This window comes from Acomys russatus, chromosome 1, assembly GCF_903995435.1.
Source record: "Acomys russatus chromosome 1, mAcoRus1.1, whole genome shotgun sequence".
In the NCBI taxonomy this organism is placed as follows: domain Eukaryota; kingdom Metazoa; phylum Chordata; class Mammalia; order Rodentia; family Muridae; genus Acomys; species Acomys russatus.
The window spans coordinates 7233610-7252675 of NC_067137.1; the positions used below are offsets into that span (position 1 = coordinate 7233610).

Sequence of the window (19066 nt, forward strand, 5' to 3'; positions counted from 1 at the left end):
AACTATGGGAGCTGGCTCTGTTTATCTACTGCCACCAGGAGATGTGCCTCCCTAGCACCTCCACGCACTGCTGAAGCTGCACATTGGCCACTGAGGCAGCGCTCTGGTGTTCCTGATGCCTGTGGAGAAGGCTTACATCAACTTCCTGGCCATCAACCAAAAATGCCCTCTGCAGGAGATAAGCCTCCAGAGAAACACAGTCAGCTCTGCCGGTGGCCACGGCCACAGCTGACAGAAGAATGTTTGAGAAGGGCATGAAAGCCTTCAAGTGCTACATCCAGGCTTCTGGAAGACATGAGAGCAGCCTCATCTTCAGGGTAAGAATCTTGACTTTGCTGGGCTTGCTGGCAGTTCTGCCCTACTTAGGATGCTGAGGATGCCAGAGCTGAGGGGATAACAATTAAACAGTTTCCAGATTTTGTACCTATGGACATCCATTTAAGTATAAAACTGAAGAACAACAGAGGCGGTAACTTTGGTGACAAAAAAAAAAAAAAAAAAAAAAAAAGAAAGATAAAAAAAGAAAACAAAAAAAAGGTAGAAAAATATTTATTAAAAATCAAGTTTGGTCGCATCAGAAGGTCAAAAAGAAAAGGAAGAAAAAGATGAATGTTTTATGTCCTCAGTGATGAGAATGGGGAGAAATGTCTCTCCTTCCTTCCTTCCTTCCTCCCTTTCATTCATTCTTCTTCTCTTTCTTCTTCCTCCTTCTTCTCCATCTTCCTCCTAATTTTTCTAGACAGAGCTTCTCTATGTAGCTTTAGCTGTCCTGGAACTTTCTCTGTAGATCAGGCTGGCCTCGACCTCAGTGACCCACCTACCTCTGCCTCCTGAGTGCTGGGATTGAAGGTGTGCGCCACCACTGCTTGGCTAGAGTAACTTAATGATACAAGGCTCTCAAAAAGGTTTAAGAAAGGTAAATTTATGGAGGAAGAATTTGAGAAGGACCTGTTGTTTCACAGGTGGTAAAGGGACAATACAGTGAACAAATTGGAAGGGAACAGGTGACCCCAAAGTCTGAGGTGAAGGCTGGTCCCACACACTCATCCTTGCTGCTGAACCTCAGGAGACATGACGGAAGAGTTCTGGAAAACTGTCTGTTCTGGGGGATTGAAGGGAGTGCGCACGTGTGAATCTATGAGTCTGCAGAGTCTTGCAGAAGAATGTTTGAGTGTGTGCATGAAAATAACAGGTGTCCGTGTTTACCTGGATTAACTCGGCTCATTTTCTCAGGCATTATTTTTGTGCTTTGTTATACTTAAATTTCTTTTAGAAACAAAGCAGATCATAACGTGCACTTGATTTTTAGGGAAAAAGAGAAACTCAAAGGTATCAGTGAGTACTATTGAACATGAGAACACTAAAATAAGGGAACACTAAGAATAATTCTATGTTCATAAATTTGATAATTAAATGAAATGGACTAACTTATTTGTTTGGTGTGTGTGTGTGTGTGTGTGTGTGTGTGTGTGTGTGTGTGTATGTTTGTTTTTTCCGAGACAGGGTTTCTCTGTGTAGCCTTGGTTGTCCTGGACTCATTTTGTAGACCAGGCTGGCCTCGGACTTACAGCGATCCACCTGCCTCTGCCTCCCGAGAGAAATAAACTACTAAGTCTTACATAGGGAAAAAACATAATCTGATTAGGCCTCTGTTTAAAATTTGTATTTCTACTTATTTATTTTTGTTTTGTTTTTGTGCGACAAAGTCTTGCTATTTAAGTGCTAGGTGCCCTGATGCCCATCCTATAGCCCAGGCTAATCTTGAGCTCACGGCAGTTCCTGCCCCCTCAGCCCTTACCTCAGCATGCGCCACCACACTCAGCTGCATTGATAGCTTATAACCTTCCTAACTCATTCCAGGATGCCAGCATGTCCTAATTTAGAACCAGATGAAGACACCGCCCAAAGTAAAACTACAGTCAGCAAAGCAGCGGTGCACAGGATGGAGTCAATATCACCAACAGTCAAGAAGGTCGGAGTCTAGGCATGCAAGGCTGGCTCAAGCTCCGGAAGTTACTGTGTGTGCACTAGTCCCCTGCAGAGGGAAAGCACTGCATGTCAACCAATAACACATGCAACAACACTGATACTTACTCATGATAAAACTCTTGGCAAACTAGGTACCAAAAAGAACATCCTGAACCTGACAGAGAAAAACTTCAAAGTCCACTCCCAGTGGTATCAGCTTACTGGCAAAAAACTCAGCTGCTTTTCCACTAAAGTCGTGAGCATTTCCTCTCCTGTTACTAATGTTCAGTGTTGGACTGAAAAATCCTTCTTACTGAGATAACATTAAGGAATCTGCAGAACTTACAGGGGACAGACTTGTCTGTACAGAAAACCTGAAATAATTGATCGCACGTCCCTGGAACTGACAAACCAGTGTAAAGTTAACATATAAGGTCAACTGATTTCTTGTGTACTTTCATATAAAAAAATACTATTTCAGTAATACATATAAATTAAATCTTGACCACTCGTGTTTGGATACTTGCCCTTCAGGCTATGATGCTATTTTGAAGGCTGTGGAGTCTTCAGGAGATGGGGACCAGCTGGCTAAAGTAGGTCATTAGATGTGGGCTTTGAAAAGCCCTGGTCCTAGCTCTAGCCACATTTCCTGTCTTCCACAGTCACCAGTATAAACTCCTTCTGTCATTCCTTCTTGCAATGGTGGGCTGAAAACCTTAAGAAACTGTGAGTAAAAATACAACTTTTCTATCTCGAGTTCTCTCTGTCAGGTACCTGGTTAGTGTGCTATGCAAGTAACAGACACATACTGGGAGTGCACAGTTAACTGGATAGCAGATTTATTCTTTTCAGCTTTAAACATTTTTTCCTTTGAGAATTGTGTGTGAATTTTAATCACATTCATTCTCCCACCTCCAATTCTTTCCAGATCCACCCCTTTTCCCTCCCATCCAACACTGAGTCTCCCCGCTCCCCCTTTGTGCCATCAATGTCAATTCCTGGATGTGTGGCCTTCCATTGGAACATGGCCTTTTATCAGAGGCTACAACACTTCCAGAGGAAGCTGACCCTTCCTCTCCTAGAAACCAAAAATTGCCAGTAAGTCCTCGGCTGATGCTGGTAATGTGTGCCCAACTTCCGCCTTCCTGCCAGGGTTTGGTCTGGCCTGTGCTTGCACAGGTCTTGTACACACTGTTGGAACTGCTGTGGCTTATGTGCAGCTGTCTTGTTATGTCCAGGAGACACTGTGTAACTGTAACAATCCACTGCCTCTGACCTCTGACACCGACATTCTTTCCTCCCCATCTTCTGCAATGATCCCTAAGTCATTGGAGGAGAAAAGCACAGTACACATGGTCCACTTAGAGCTTGGCTTTCTGCAATCTCTTCCGTTTTACTGATGAACTGTCAGAGTGGAGCTTCCAGATAAAGGGAGCTACAGAGAATGGGCCATGGGTAGCAGATTAGAGCTGGAGGTATTTGCGAAAGCTTCTGTTCAGCTTAGCACAGACAGACGTTTTTATACATAGAAACGTGCATATGTTTAGAGCTACATGCCCACTGAGCATGTAATTCCTTATTTTGTCATCTGAGAGGACCTGAAACAAATGACACCCCAGTGACAAAAAAAAACCAAAAAACAAAAAACAAAACAACAACAAAACAAAACACAAACCAAGTATCAAATAATCCAGAGATCCTTGGGAAAATGGCTGACCCTGGCATTGGTGCACAAAATATGCAAGGGAACCCTAAGGCACATTGTAGTAGCAGAAATATGAAAGTGCATGAAACAGACAAGCTACCTACATTGCGCCCTCTGTCTGTCTGTCTGTCTCTCTCTCTCTCTCTGTGTGTGTGTGTGTGTGTGTGTGTGTGTGTGTGTGTGTATGTATATGTGTATGTGTAAGCACCACAGGCGTCCAAGGAAGTAGTTCCAAATGAAATGCTGAAAAACTGAACAATAAAGCATCTGGGATCCAAACTGATATGAATTAGTGAACAAAATACTGCGTCTTCATGTAAGAGAATTCGAAGTAAGGCAGGTAGCTACCCTGCACTCAATACTAGTCCCAGCTCCTTAACCTTGAACTTCATAGACCAACTTCCTCCCAAAACCACAAGCAGTAAATGGAGGAAAACAACCGCCTAACCAGGGAGCAACCAGGTGATGTTCCCTCACTGGCGAGCACAGTCGACAGCAACTCAGGAGGAGGAGGGGAGAGCAGGTTCGTTTACTGGGATGTGAGCAGATGGTCTCGTCTCTGGGGTATTGCTCTCCCAAACTCATGGTCTACCTGTGAGAAAATCATCAGAGATCTTCCACTGGAGAGACAGTGGGGCTGGCACCCCACAAAGCATCAAGGCCGGCACAACAAAGGAAGTCGGAAAACCTCACAGCCTGAAAGGAGCCTGAGGACACAGCACCTGCTGAATGTCATGTGATGTGCTGCTCTGGGTTGGATCCCAGACGAGCAAACACAGACGGTAACAGGTAAGCATGAGGAAACTGAGTGAAGTATCAATGTTGGCCTACTATGACAAAATACCATACACTTTAGAAGTTGTCTTACATTTCTTTGTTGTCTTGACAAACACCTATAAAAAGCAATTTTAGAGGAGGTGTGGTTTCAGGGATTTGGGCTCAGTATTAGCTAGATCTGCGGCTTTGGACCTGAGGTGGGGGAGAATATCATGTGGCAGGGAAATCTCAGTTCATGGTGGCCAGGAAGGAGAGAAAGAGAGACAGAGGGGGTGGGGGAAGAGGTAGAGAGGGAGGGTGGGTCAGGGCCTCTTGGCATCTTTCAGAGAAATGTTCCAATGACTCTTCTTCCAGCTAGGCCCCACTTTGCACCTTCCAAGTGTCTGTTCAAGCTTTGAATCCACCGAGGGGCTGGACTGACTAGGTCAGAGCCCGCAGGATCTAGTGCTCTTCAAAAATACCCTCACAAACGCAGCCAGAGGCTGCTACCTTAGCTTAGGGCTCCCTCAAGCCATCTGAGATTAGCCAACACAGATGTCAATCAAAGAAGCAGAGGTGGGTGGAGTGCACACGGCATCTTGCTGAACTATGTTTGAAACTTTTCTGTATGTATGAAATTATCCTAAAAAGAATGTGTATGTGTGTATGTATGTGTGTGTGTGTGTGTGTGTGTGTGTGTGTGTATGTATGCATGTGACATGTATGTGTATGCAAGCCCAGTTGTTCCTCAGGTGCTGTCTCTACCTCCTCCCCGTTGCCCTTTGAGATTTCTCACTAGCCTGAAACACAAGAGGCTGAAACCTACAAGATCCTCCTTGTCTCTGCTTGGTCATTTCTGGGGGGACAAGTGTGGGTGCTACCATGCCCAGCAGTTTTCTTTATTTTTTAACTGGGGTCCTGGGGATCAGATTCTTGTTTTTTGTTTTTGTTTTTGTTTTTGTTTGTGTGTGTGTGTGTGTGTGTGTGTGTGTGTGTGTGTTCAAGAAGTAGTCACTCTACCAACTGAACCATGTCTCCAGCCAAAGTATAAATAAATAAATAAATAAATAAATAAATAAATAAATAAATAGAAATCAAAGCTGTTCTAAATGTACTGAACACTGGACATTCTTGAAAAAGAAGTCCAGAGGTGACAGTATAGGACAGCACTGTCTGTCTTCTGGAGGAAATTTCTGCCTATTGGCTAGTGGTAAATGCACTCAAGTAATGAACTAGCAAATGACTAATGGTGGCTCTCTGGTAGGTGAGGGGACCTCATCTGCAATGTTAGTGACAGTTAGGGTATAATGACTCTGCAATGGCTGACTCTGAGCTGGGAGTGGGAGAGGTTACTCCTTCCCCAAAGCCTTCCCTGACTTTCTCTAGGCCAGCCCAGGGGCCTCTCCGTGTTTCTCTGGCGGCACCATATTTTTCCCCATCATAATACTCTTATCAGTTTTTATAGCTACTGTTTGCTTCGTTGTCTGCTGTTCCCACCCAAGTGCCAAGAGGGCAGAGGCTGGCTGTCTCCTGTCCTTAGGAGGGCATCAAAGCATCTTAACGAACATTGTTAACCTGCTGTCTGGATAACACAGGCACTTTGCTGGGTGGCCCAGCAAAGAAGCAACTGTCATCTCTGCTTCCAAGAGGGAGGTGTCTATGAGAGTCTCCGACAGGACCAAGACTTTCCCAGCATGCATCCCCGCCCTTGGCTAGACGTCCTTGCACATAGATCAGTTGTATCCCCTCAAGGTGGTGTGCTTACCCCAGGAGTAAATATATAAGTTGGCTACATTGGAGCCTCAAAAAAATCTATTTGTTTTGTTGAAAAAAAAAAAAAAAGGGAAGCACTGTGAACAAACTGGAGGTGTGTGTACAGGTAGGAGTGGACCCATCACTAGTGTCAGCTGCCAATGAAGTTACAAGTTCTTAGGAGCCATAGGAATCATGGGTGATGGTCTCTAAGCCCTTTCAAGAGGTTCCATGGATACCATCGTTTGCCACGACCGCAGAGATAATGGAGATAACTCTGTAATCCACTTTTGGGTTATGCTCAAAGCATTCTCAGACAAAACAGTCTTTGAGTCACAAAACTAGCTCATCCTTTCTGGCCACCATATTGTATGAAGAGGGAAACTGAGGCCCTGTAAAGAAAAGTAATTTGTTCAAGGCCACCTAGCTGAGACCAAGTTTTACTGCCATTCTGGTCTGATATCCACCCTGGTATTCTTTGAAGCAATTCATCGATCAGACACAGTAAGGGACAGAAGGGCACCTGAGGCAGGGCAATTCACTCCAAAGGTTGGGGGAAAGATGATTCAGCAAGAAGGCACAGAAAATGTCATCCCTGGGGTCAAGTGTTTTCAGAGAACTCCCTCTCCCCCCGACCTCCAAGCTCCCTGGAGTTCAGCGTTTTGGCTTTGTTTTGTTTTCATAAACTAAATATATGCACTAAGAGATTGTGGTTCATTAGAGGAGATCCTCAACCTGTGACAATTCACGTACCACCTATAGAATCGTTCAGTCAAGAAGCAGACACAATCTAGTGGGAGAATGGCTCTAGCATAGCTCAGCAGAGGAAGAAACGACCAAACTTTCTGGAAAAGGCCAATGAGTTACAATTAAAGAACGAGAAGGAGCTAGCTAAGCAAACAAAACCCACCTTCTTTATTCTAGAAAAGGTAATGCTGCTTTAAACTGAGGCTCAGAGGAAACAGACTGTGTCAGGAGTGCATGTCCTGCCTATATGTGTCAGAGGTCAGTCCCAAACCACTCTTGCTAGGCTCAGGAGGTGACTCAGACAGAGGGTCATTGGGAGAAGCAGCTAGGAAGATATAGGGGGATCATGGTGTGAGATGGAAAGTGTCTTGTGCGCAAGTTCCAGTGACCAGGCTTTCAGAGGCTGTGGGCGTTATTGTATAAGAGCCCAAGAACCTCCAGACATCATCTTTCTCTGTAGGCAAATATCCCAGCTTCTGGCTTTGTAGAGAACAGTAGAAGAGACTCAGAGGCAGGAACAGAGGGCGCAGACAGCAGACGTAATTGGTTCACCTGTTAGCACACAACCATTAAAGGAAGCAAAGCCACCTAAGTATGGCCTCTAGGGTTTCTGCTCACTGTGATGCCCTTACTGTTCCCTTTTCCACCCCTCCGAAGACCCAAGTCACCTCAAAACAAACACAGCCAACTGGGAGGGCCACTGAGCCAGCCTCAGACCTTCACACAAGACGCTGCCAATTGTTTGCTGAAACAATTGCCATTTTTAGTAGCTCAATCATTAGCCAAGGGCCTTAAAGAAACAAAACCGTATGACTCAAGCTTGGAGAATCTAGTCTCTGCTTGAATCCACTGCTGTGACACTCGTTCCAAGATTTCTGCTTCTATAGAGCACTGCGTGCTCATAAGGAAACACGCGGATATCCAACTCCCCTTCACAGGATAGGACTGACACCTCAGCGTCCAGAAGACTCTTAAGCAGATGAGATGTTTTGATCAGTCTGCCCACTGGCAGGCCATACCCACAGTGAAAGTCCTGCAGACAATATGAGGCCTACTACCCTTACACTCATCTGCTAACACAAGCAAAGGCTCCACACCAGGGACGGCTGTAACGTTTCACACGTATTAACGCACGCAGAGTTCTCACCCTGCTTTACAGATAGAGCAACCAAAGGTTAAAGGTGTAGAGTGAGTCGTGCTCCTAAGCCCGGAACTGGGCTATCGGGTCTATGTTAGGTACAGGTCACGTATAAGTGTAGGAGATCACAGCCTCTCTGGCCATTTTGCCTCTGAACACACATTACTAGCTCAAATTTCACTGGGAATTTCCCTCCGGTTCCAACTTCCTGTTTGTTCTGAATCTTCGATGTCAATGACATGCGTAATTCTGCTTCTGATCTGGTCAGCAGTGTGGAGGCTTCTTCCGAGGAAGGTAAAGACGGCTTTGGTCCTGCGCCCCTTCCACTCCTCCTCCTCATGTCACGGTGACCTTGGTCCACGCTATTAGCAGTAGTAAACATAGGATGGGAATGAGTTTGGGAGAGGAGGGGAGGGAAAGGCCTTATCCAGAAATAAATCCCGACCCTTAAAAACATAGCTCTCTCAAGATTACGGGATAATATTTAGCATCCTTCATTAGGAGATGCATTACTCAGTCGTCAGTGTAGCAGGGGACAGAGGAGTCCCATGACTAAAATGCACTTTACTGAGGGGCTCAGGGATGGTGTACGGTTGCAGCTCAAGGACATGGCAAAGATCACCCAACAGAGAAACCCAGCAGCCAATGGCCGTTCCAGCTCACTGACTATCATCAGGGTAGGAATCAGTACAGGTATCTTCCATACATAGCCAGGAGCCCCACAGCTGTGGAACTCCCCAGCCACAAAGGCAAAATAGGTTTTTAAAAATTGCATCTGGTGAGTCCAGGTCAGGCAGCGCTCTACAGAGAAACTCTGTCTCGAAAAATCAAAACAAAACAAAAACAAAGCAACAACAAAAACAAAACTTGCATCCGTTCCAAACATGCACTTTTTATTCTTGCCATCCCTTAAGCAGTGCAGGATGACAGCTGTTTACATAGCCCTTGCACTGTTTTAGGTAGTGTGGGAATCGAGAGATGGCTATTTGCAGAGTAAATACATAAGTTACTTGCCAACAGACTTCATCTTGCATAAGATGCTTAAGCATCTCTGGATCTCGGTACCTGCAGTGATCCTGGAGGTATGCCACTGTAGATACTAAGTAATGACTATGTTTTTCCTGTTTTGTGGTTCTGACACAGTGGTTCTCAGCCTGTGGGTCACAGCCTCTTTGAGGGGTTGAACGACCCTTTCATAGGGTTCACATATAAGATACCCTGCGTATCAGATATTCTTACATTACAATTCATAGCAGTGGCAAAATCACAGTCAGGAAGTAGCAATGAAATAATTTTATGCTTGGGGGGGGGGGTCACCACAACATGAGGAACTGTATTAAAGGGTCGATGCTGTCTGCTGATGAGCTAGTGGCTCTGCTTGGATGGCCATTAACTTTCACAACAGAACTCACGTGCCCACCAGCCCATCCACCCAAACAGTGGCTTATAACATTGCCTTTACCGCGCAGGGTTCCGTGGCTGAGCCCCGAAACAACCTCCAAAGGCATGCTTTTGCCAACTAGCCCACTAACCAAGCCATGCCAAGCCCACACCTCTTGTCATCTTACTTTTTTTACTTTGCTATTAGCACCATTTGACAAATGAGACCAATGGCTCAGAGAGATGTACCTGAGCGGCAAATCAGATGCTTGAACCCAGGTCCTTTGTACTCGTTTGTAAAAGTTGTGACCAACTGCAGAACTTAAAATGACAGGAATTGATTTATCTCAGCTGGGATGATTAGATACTCAAGGTCAAGATGCTGGTGCAGGTTGGTTGGTTCTGTAGGGGGCCATCTTCTCCAAATGTCCTCTCAGGGTCCTTTCTCTGCACGTCCCTGGGTCTTCATATTTCACTTCTTCTATGGAAAGCAGTTGTCTTACATTGGTAGCCACCCAGACTTGACTGTAATTACCTTTTTTTAAAGACTCTATTTTCAAATGGAGTCATATTCTGACTTGTTGGAGATTAAGACTTCAGTACATGGATTTGGATGCGGGGAGAGGTTATCCCATATATTCTCTGATTCCAAAACCCAATATTCTCCATCCGGTCAACCAGCATTTACAGAACCTTCCAGGTGCCGGGGACTGCTCACAGCATTCCTGCGGATGTTTTCAGCATGTAATTTTCCAAACAGTCCAAAGAGGTTTATGTTATAATTCCCATGGTTGGGGCGGGGCGGTGGGGAACACATTTCAAACAGTCTGGTTATTCTGGCTAGGGAGACACAACAAAGAAGAGGCTGACCCAGCCTTCAGCCCCAGTCCTTTGACCCCAAACTCAGTGTCATCTCCAAAATAAAACTCTGCTTCCCATGTGAAACTGAGACAGACAGTGGCAGGGACAGGGTGACCTGACAGTGCCAGTGAAGGTGATGGGATCTGGGAAGAGCGTTTTCTTAGGAAACATCATAAATATTGTGGATAGTAACTATAGCAACTTCAGGGAGCCCGTGGGGGCTCTACGCTTGTTGTTGTTGTGTCGTCAGTGGCCTCTACATAAAGAGGGCGGAGAGAACACCTATTACTGTTTTTGTCTCTTTCCCAAAATTGTACACAAAGATAAGGAGAACCAGAGAAGAAACAATAGTCACATAATTTTGGAAAAGTAAATCACATGGATGTGTGCGAACAGATTTATCTGGCCAATGCAAGCTGAGTCCTGAAGCAGCAATGGAGGAAATCAAGAAAAAGTAAATTTATTCTTCAAAGTTTCCCACACACACCCCTCCAGAGCTCAGGAATAAACAGTAAGTTGTTTCCAGAAAGATGGAGATGGAGAGACAACCTAGGTGGCCAGGAATGCCTACCACACCTTTACCTGCACCCAGAGATGTATTTCCTGGAGAAGGGAACCAGTGTGTTGCCAGACCTGGGGGGTGGGTACTAAGACAGTGAAGGTGAGAGGACCAAACGGAGGCATGAGGATGGTCTTCCAGCTTCTCTCTTTACTTGGCTCTGACAGAACCAGATGCGTCAGCCGGTTCCAAAGCATATTCAAGCAATCATAATAAGGTATACATTGTGTATTCACATTTTCCTATAGGGGCTAGGGTCTTCTGGGGTGATATAATCACTCTAAGTGGGGAGGTCTACAAATAGCCATGGGCTTTTCCCAACCAAGCAGCCACCCAGCTAAGTCTAGAGTGAACTCAACTCGACTGGTACCATCCCTAAGGGGTAATTTTAGAGAAAAATAATGCAAGGGAAGAAAGGAATCCTTCAGAAATAGCACTGCACCTTCCAGAACGGAAGGGTTTGACTTTCCAAGCTGAAAAGATCTATCAGTGGCTTGCACAACCCATCAAGGTAGACCTATACTGTATCACTAGGTAGTTCTGAAATCCTAGTGACAGAAAAACTTTAACATATTTCTGGAGAGAATGGAGTAGGTTCAACTGTGTAAGGATCAAGAATAACAATGACATTTAGAGGTAACCCTGAATTAGGCAATAACAGAGTGGTACCTTCAATTCTGAGTGAGGACAGTTCTCAGTCTTCATCATTTGAAGGTGAAGACAGGATGATTTCCAGTATAAATGGAAGGTCTCAACATGTCACTTCCCCTATGGTTAGCCTCCATTGTCAGTCTGAGAGGAGAAGCCTCAATGAGTAATTGCACAGATCATACTGGCCTCTGGACATGTTTGAGGGAGAGTATCTTGATTACTAATTGATGTGGATGGGCCCAGGCAACTGTGGGAGGTACCATCCCTACATAGGTAGCCCTGGCCTATATAAGACAGCTAGATAAGCCTGAGTCTATGAAGGCAAGCCAGTCAGTGGCATTTTTCCACGGCTCTTGCCTTGAGTTCCTCTCAATGATGGACTATAGTTGAAAATATAAAGAGAAATAAACTCTTTTCCTCCACTGAGCTATTTTTGGTCAGAGTGACTTTAACAGCAGCAGCAAGGAAGCTAAAACAATGTAGTATTGGAAAACTCAAACTGGTGCCTCGTTAAGTTGTGGGAACCTATATTGTATACATGTATGGCATTTTCAAAGAATAAACATAAAATGTTTTTTAAAAAAGAAAGAGCAACACATGGGATCCAGGAAAGAGAAGCCATAAAAGACGCATGAGATAACGGAGCACAGAGTCGGCAGGTCAAAGCTGGCACAGCGGGCAACTCTTCATGCTGGAGTAGTTTAGAAGGCAATGAGAGAAAGTCCCCCAAGAATATGAAACAGGCAGAACACCGGCTGCAAATGGATGTCTTAAGGGATGATGCGAGCATCTGTGGAGAATCCGTTGTCGAATCAATAACCAATGCATAAAGCACACAAACATCATTATTAACTCCAGAGAAAGCAAACCAAAATAATATAAAGGAAAATAGTCAGAGCATACCACATGAGTCAGTCCCCAAAGGCAGGTCAACAGTCCTAAGGAGGTGCACAGTGTGTAGCCACTTCCTCAAGATTGTGGTCAACTACAGTGAGCAGAGGCAGAGTTGGGAACCATGCATGTGGTGGGGTGGTGGGTTCAGGTGATGGTCAACAGGGAAGGCTAGAGCCTTATCACATAGTGCCAAGTCACCAGATAGTACCCAAACCACAGAGAGGGGCCAGTGAGGAACCCCACCCAGAAATACAGAGGCCACTGGAGGTTAGAGAAAGTGATGGAAAAGTTTCTCTGCAAGGGAAGGAGGGGGAATGAGAGCACAAAGAAATTATTTTTTGTTTGCTTGGTTTGGTTTTTCAAGACAGGGCTTCTTGTGTAGCCTTGCCTGCCCTAAAGTTCCTCTTGTAGACCAGGCTGGCCTTAAACTCAGAGATCTACCTGCTTCTGCCTCCTGAGTGCTGGGATTAAAGGCATGCGCCATCACCATGACAGAAAGAAACTCTATTTGTATAAACACCTTATAGACCTGTCTGAAGCTTTATCTGTATTCATATCTGATTAAAATAACATTTAAGCTTTATTCCATCTCACTGTGTAAACCCGGTGCGCTATTGCCCAAGTTTGCCTTTCAAGTTTCATATCTATAAAACAAAGGAGTGGGAACGTATGACCTGCTGGGCCCTTGATTTAACAGTCGTTCATAATTCCTGTCACAGTGGCTGACACTCTCATTAAAAACTCAACTATGGGATACCGAGGAATTTTATATTGAAGTATCACTTTCTAGAGAAGGCAGAAAAGCTGACAGCCAGAAACAATGTCTGGTGGTAACATAATGTCAAAGTATTTCCTGGGAATGGGTCCCATAAGCCTGGCAAATCTGGGGAACTGGTTGCCCCACCACACCCCCTCTGCTGCTTTGTCTTACATTTTAAGTAAACTGATCATGCACTGAAATGACATAAGGCAAATATCAGACCTTTTAACTTTTTTAAAAATGGTTTTTCGAGACAGGGTTTCTCTGTATAGCCTTGGCTATCCTGGACTTCCTTTGTAGACCAGGCTGGCCTTGAACTCAGCGATCCGCTTGCCTCTGCTTCCGGAGTGCTGGGATTAAAGGCGTGCGCCACCACACCCAGCCAGACCTTCTAACTATTAATATGGTATTAACTAGAGACCTCTGAGTAGGGAGCTTCTCAGCTGTGCCAGTGGTGGACATTGATTCTAGGGACCGAGGTGTGTGGTGGCTGTGCTTGGATGTTAAATTGACTACATGTAGAGTTAACTAGAACTCAAGCAGCTGGACACATCTGTGAGGGACTTTTCCATGGCTGGATCATGTGAGGTGAAGACCCACCCCAAATCTGGGCCACAGCATTTGGTGGCAGCCTACATAAAGAACACTGAAGATGGACATTCTTACTTTTTGCTGACTGCCCTCAGTCTCACTGGCAAGGTCGTCCCTGCACTGGCCTTAGAGCCAACTTCAGGATTCTAATGTACACTGGAGATGTCCAGCTTCAGGGACTGAATTAGAACTTAGGACTTTCCATCGGGAGACAGCCACTGACAGACTAGCTGGACTACAGCCTGCAAGCCACTCCATTCTATCAGTTCTTTCCTTTAGAGAACCCTAACTAGTACAGAAGACTAGCCTCATTTTAAAAATTTATTTATTTATTTATTATGTATTCAGTATTCTGACCTCATGCGTGCCTGCCTGCCAAAAGGGAGCACCAGATCTCATTACAGATGGTTGTGAGCCACCATGTGGTGTCTGGGAATTGAACTTGGGAAATTTGGGAGAACAGACAGTACTCCTAACCTCTGAGCCATCTCTCCAGCCCTGGCTAGGCTTGTTTTTATATCACAGTTTAGCATGCATTCTCCAGGGGAGGACAGTTTCAAGAACACCTGGGAAGACTGGTCTGGGAGTTATGTCAAAATATCATTAAGGACAGAAAGTCCTGGAGCATTTAAGAAACAGGGGTGATTACAACTTCCTTCCCTGGCAGCCAAAGACCAAATTTTAGTGCTCAGAATGTCAAATGTTAATCCTGCATAACACTTTAGGTAAATAAAGTGGCTGTTGTATTTCCTTGACTTCGTGTCCTGGACCGCAGTCTGACTACCGTCCAGCCACCCTCAAGGAGCTCATGAAGGAGCAGGAGCTGGTGCTGTCTTGACTCCTCGGATGGAAACCAGTCATCAAGAGGTCCTGTCCTTGCCCTGTCCTGCCCCCAAGCATCCTCTGAAACAGCTATACTCACTGACCTCTGGGTTGCCATGAGGTTCCCGATGCCACACCTTGCTTTACTGCTTATGTTTTTTATTTGTCCTGTGACTACTCCCTTCATCCTCTTCAAAGCTCAACTTCATGAGAAGGGAGGCTCATGGGGAAGAAGGGCTCCATGCTTCTAATGGAATCTAGAAGCTCGAGCTGGCTGGGAGATTTTTCAATGATCTTTTGTTATGTTCTCTTAATGGAAACTGGTAGAAGTTTAAGATTGCTTTTACCTTTATCCCTCTATTCACAGAATCCGTGCTGCCTTATGGGACAGGTACAGCTGCGGCTGAGAAAACGAGACCTAAAGCAGGAAGACCATTGGTTGGGAGTTTCGTATTGTGCGTTCTTCACCACCCTGGGCTACACAGGGCCGCCTGACTTCTGCCTGCTCTCTCCCATGCTTCTGGGCAACCACAGCTTTCTGTTCCCTCTCACACCGCAGGGGTACAGGTGTCCTCTCTGACAGCCAGTGGCTGCTGCTCTACGCTGAGCACAATGCAAATGAGGAGAAAGCTCCACAGCACCAACTAACAAAAGGTTCAGTCCTCAAAAGTACTCTCACAGCAGTGGTGTGTGTGTGTGTGTGTGTGTGTGTGTGTGTGTGTGCGTGTGCGTGTGTGTGTGTACACTTGCATGGGTACTCTCACAGCAGTGGTGTGTGTGTGTGTGTGTGTGTGTGTGTGTGTGTGTGTGTGTGTGTGTGTGTGTACACTTGCATGGGTACTCTCACAGCAGTGGTGTGTGTGTGTTTGTGTGTGTGTGTGTGTGTGTGTGTGTGTACATGCATGGGTTTGCCTGTATGTGGGCACATGTATGTCCTTCCATCTTATCCACTGAGGCAAGCTCTCTCAGCCAAACTCATAATGCAGCAATATGGCCAAGAGTCATTAGCCAGCTTTCTCGGGGGAGCCTGTCTCTGTCTTTTTAATTCTAATCTTAGAATTACAGGTGGGTCACCACACTGACATGTCATTCATGTGGGTTTCTGAACTCAGTTCTCACACTTGCACAGCAGGTATTTTAACCTCTGAGCTACCTTCCCAGCTCCATGTCAGGACAAGTGGAAACAGTGCTTGAATGCATTCTTCCCCTATAGCACCAAGAAGCAGCATTAAACAGCCAGTCAGGGACACAGAGACAGTGCCCTGGGCTCCCTGGACTGGAAAGCCCAAGTCTAAGAGGAACTAGAGGAAAAGGCAGCTGTGCCTATCAACTTGGGCTTTCTTTTAAATGTGAGCCACTGGCTGGAGCCACTGAAGGAGTGACCTCTCCTTCCTTACTGAGCACTGGTCAATATGCTGTTAACCAATTTACACAAAAATACCAGTGGGAAAGAAGGAAGCCCAGTCTTAACTTCAACAGCAAAGTTCATACAACCTGGCCTTGCCTATCTGCCACACAGACCCCGGGGTTGCTGCCACCCTGTTATGTCACATAGAACATAATGGCTGCCCAGCCCTAGATCAGGCAGGAGCTGGAAGGCAAGGACACACACTCACAGCCTCTCTGTGTCAACCTCAGACTCAAACCCTTGACAGCTTGGGATGAAGACAGCATGAGACACAGAGATCCCATGGTCTTCCTGAATCTATAAGACACAGAAGGGAGTGAGGTGGCCTTCAGAGTCCCACCCCCCCAAAAAGTGCATGTCATGTCGGGAACGCTCCAAACAGAGACCTTTGGGAAGCACGGCCTCATGAAGCAGCGAGTCCCAGACAGTTCTAGAACAGAACATACCAGAACAACGAGCATGCACTGAATACCGCTGATGGGAAGAGTGCTGGCCCACGCCTCCCCACAGAAGCACTCCCAGTGCAGCTCTCAGGAAAGTAAGATGCATCTGAATGAGAGGAGTGAGGCTAGCAAAAGCATCTGCCAAAAAAAAAAAAAAAAAAAAAAAAAAAAAATGTGAGCTAGAGAGGCCTTATATCTTGTTTAGGAGAAGCATGACTCCATGGTAGGCTGGAGGGAGGGAAAGTTGTGCAGAGCAGGGGAGCTGGTCATTATCCTGGAGGCGGAAGGGAGTTCTCTCAAGTGCATGCTGGCTTGGATGAGAATGGCCCCCACAGGCTCTCAGGCTTAGTCTCCAGCTGCTGCAGGGCTGGGAAGGATTAGGAGGCATGGCCTTGTTGGAGTAGGCCTGTCTTTGTTGGAGGGGCTGTGTTGCTTCAGGTAAGCTCTGAGACTTTAGAAGGCCACTCCAGGCCCAGTCACACGTGTGTCCTACCCTCCTGCCCAGTCATATATGCGTCCTACCCTCCTGCCCAGTCACACATGTGCGTCCTACCCTCCTGCCAGTCCTACCCTCCTGCCTGGTCATCTTGACGTAACGCCCTCAGCTAGGGCTTCAACGCCACGTGTGCCAACCATGGTGACAGTGGATTAAGCCTCTGCAACTGCAAGCCAGCGCCCAGTTCAATGGTTTTCTTTATAAGAGTTGCCTTGCTTATGGTGTCTTTTCCCCGCAGCAATAGAACAGCGAGGAAGATAGCAAGTCACCTGGGAACACATTAGGAAACACACAGGCTCCTCCCCCAAGCAGCCTGCAAATCTTGGGAGTATTACCTGAAATTTGCATTCTGTTTTTTATTATGACAAAATGCTCATATAGGTACCAAGAAGAGTGACTAGCTCTGGCCCATCATGCCCCTTCAACAAACACCAGCTCATGACTTCCTTGCCTCACCTCTACCTTTTCAGCTCCTCCAACACTACACCATCCGTATTTATACCTTAGCCTGGCATCGTGAGGCAGCAAGCACTCCTTCTTGATGTGAACTGAGGGCCTCTGATGAAGACAACTCAGGGGTTCATCACAACACAGAGGGATGAGAGGTAACAGCATCGGGTGTAACAGAACATGTGTAATCTGGATTACCCCAGGGAAACGATGACAAGGTTGAAAGTTCGAGGGCCACCAGGGTCCTGTGAGCACCTGTGGTGCCTATGAGAAACTTGACACTATGATTTGAGTGTCTGCCCCTCTGAAATGCATACTAGAACTTAATTGCCATGGTGAAGAGACTTAGAGGTGGGCTCTGAGAATCTTCAGCTACCTGGACCACATAGGCTCCATCTTCCCCAATGTCCTAATGCCATTACCACAGGGGCGGAGTTACTTTCTCTTGCCATGCCCTCCCTTTCCTGTGGCCACCGATGCTTTTGCCCATTACATCGTGGCAGAGCACGGAAGCCCTCAGTCGGGTACCAGTATCCTGATGCTGGACTTCGGTTTCCACAGGTGTGATGAAGTACGAAGCTTCTCTCTGTTATAAATCACCCAGCATCAAGCATTCTCTCTCTCACAGCATCTCCAGAAGATGAAGATACACAGAAAGATGTTTTGGGTTAGAGAAGGCACTCCTTTCTACCCCACCCCACCCACCCACCCAAGTGGAAGTAGGGGTACTGTCTCCATGCCACGTGCATCTATCACGCCTCTGTTCCAGAACCACTCAGTCCCACAGGCAGTAATGACAGGGGGTCAACACTTAGTGGGGCTAAGGCTTTATCTTGCAAGGGGGGTTCTGTTTTATTTCAGCAGGAGAGCTGGTATAGCTCCCTCGGGGTACACACAGTCCTCTGTACAAGTGTCTGTCCTTTCTTCATTTTCTTGCTACCCACAGTCAGATTTCTGGACCGAAGCCTTGAGGGACAGGGCAGAAAGGCAGGGGCTAGCCAAGTGGAATACTGTGGGGACAGCTACCAAGCCTGATGGGTTCAAAAACAATGTGCTGTGAGGAAGGAGGGAGAGAGAGCTCTACTGACCTGCAGCCAACAGGACCGAAGGTGACCCCCAGTGCACCACAGTCTCTATGCTTCCTCCCTCCCCACAAAGCAGGCAGGGCCGTGACTCACCTCCAGACAACATAGCGCACCACAACAAAAAAGACAGTACGATGTCACTACTGAGATGACAACACAGTGTGGCAGCGCATGGGGGCTTTAAACAGGCTGTTCTTAAACTCCTGAGCTCACGTGCTCCTATTTCCCCAGACTCCTGAGGGTCTGGAATTACAGGTGTGTACCATGGGCATAAAAATCTTATAGATCTGCTCAAACTTGTCTTTGAGTTTATCAAAGGAGGCATTACCTCAGGTGGGCTCGCTATCCTTGAGAGGAGGGTGCAGTCTTCTGTGACGTCAGAGATTCTGAGAAGGAAGACTTCTCTCTCCAGCTGGCCTCAAGCAAGCCTCCCCAGAACAAAGGTTCTGTCAGTCAGCACGTGATCTTGGGAGAAGAACTCTGACTTCGGATAAGACGTTGACTTAGCTCACCTCCACCACGGTATGGCGAGATGCCGAGCATAAGACACAGACGAGAAGCCGGGAAACACTAAGCAGTGGTTGTTCCCAGACTCCAAGT

General features: G+C 46.3%; 1 protein-coding gene across 1 annotated transcript in view; it reads right to left on the bottom strand.

The window, feature by feature from the left end:
* Prkce (protein kinase C epsilon) overlaps positions 1-19066 on the bottom strand; it is a 486812-nt gene that overhangs the window by 71753 nt on the left and 395993 nt on the right. The gene's annotated exons all lie outside the window — the stretch shown is intronic.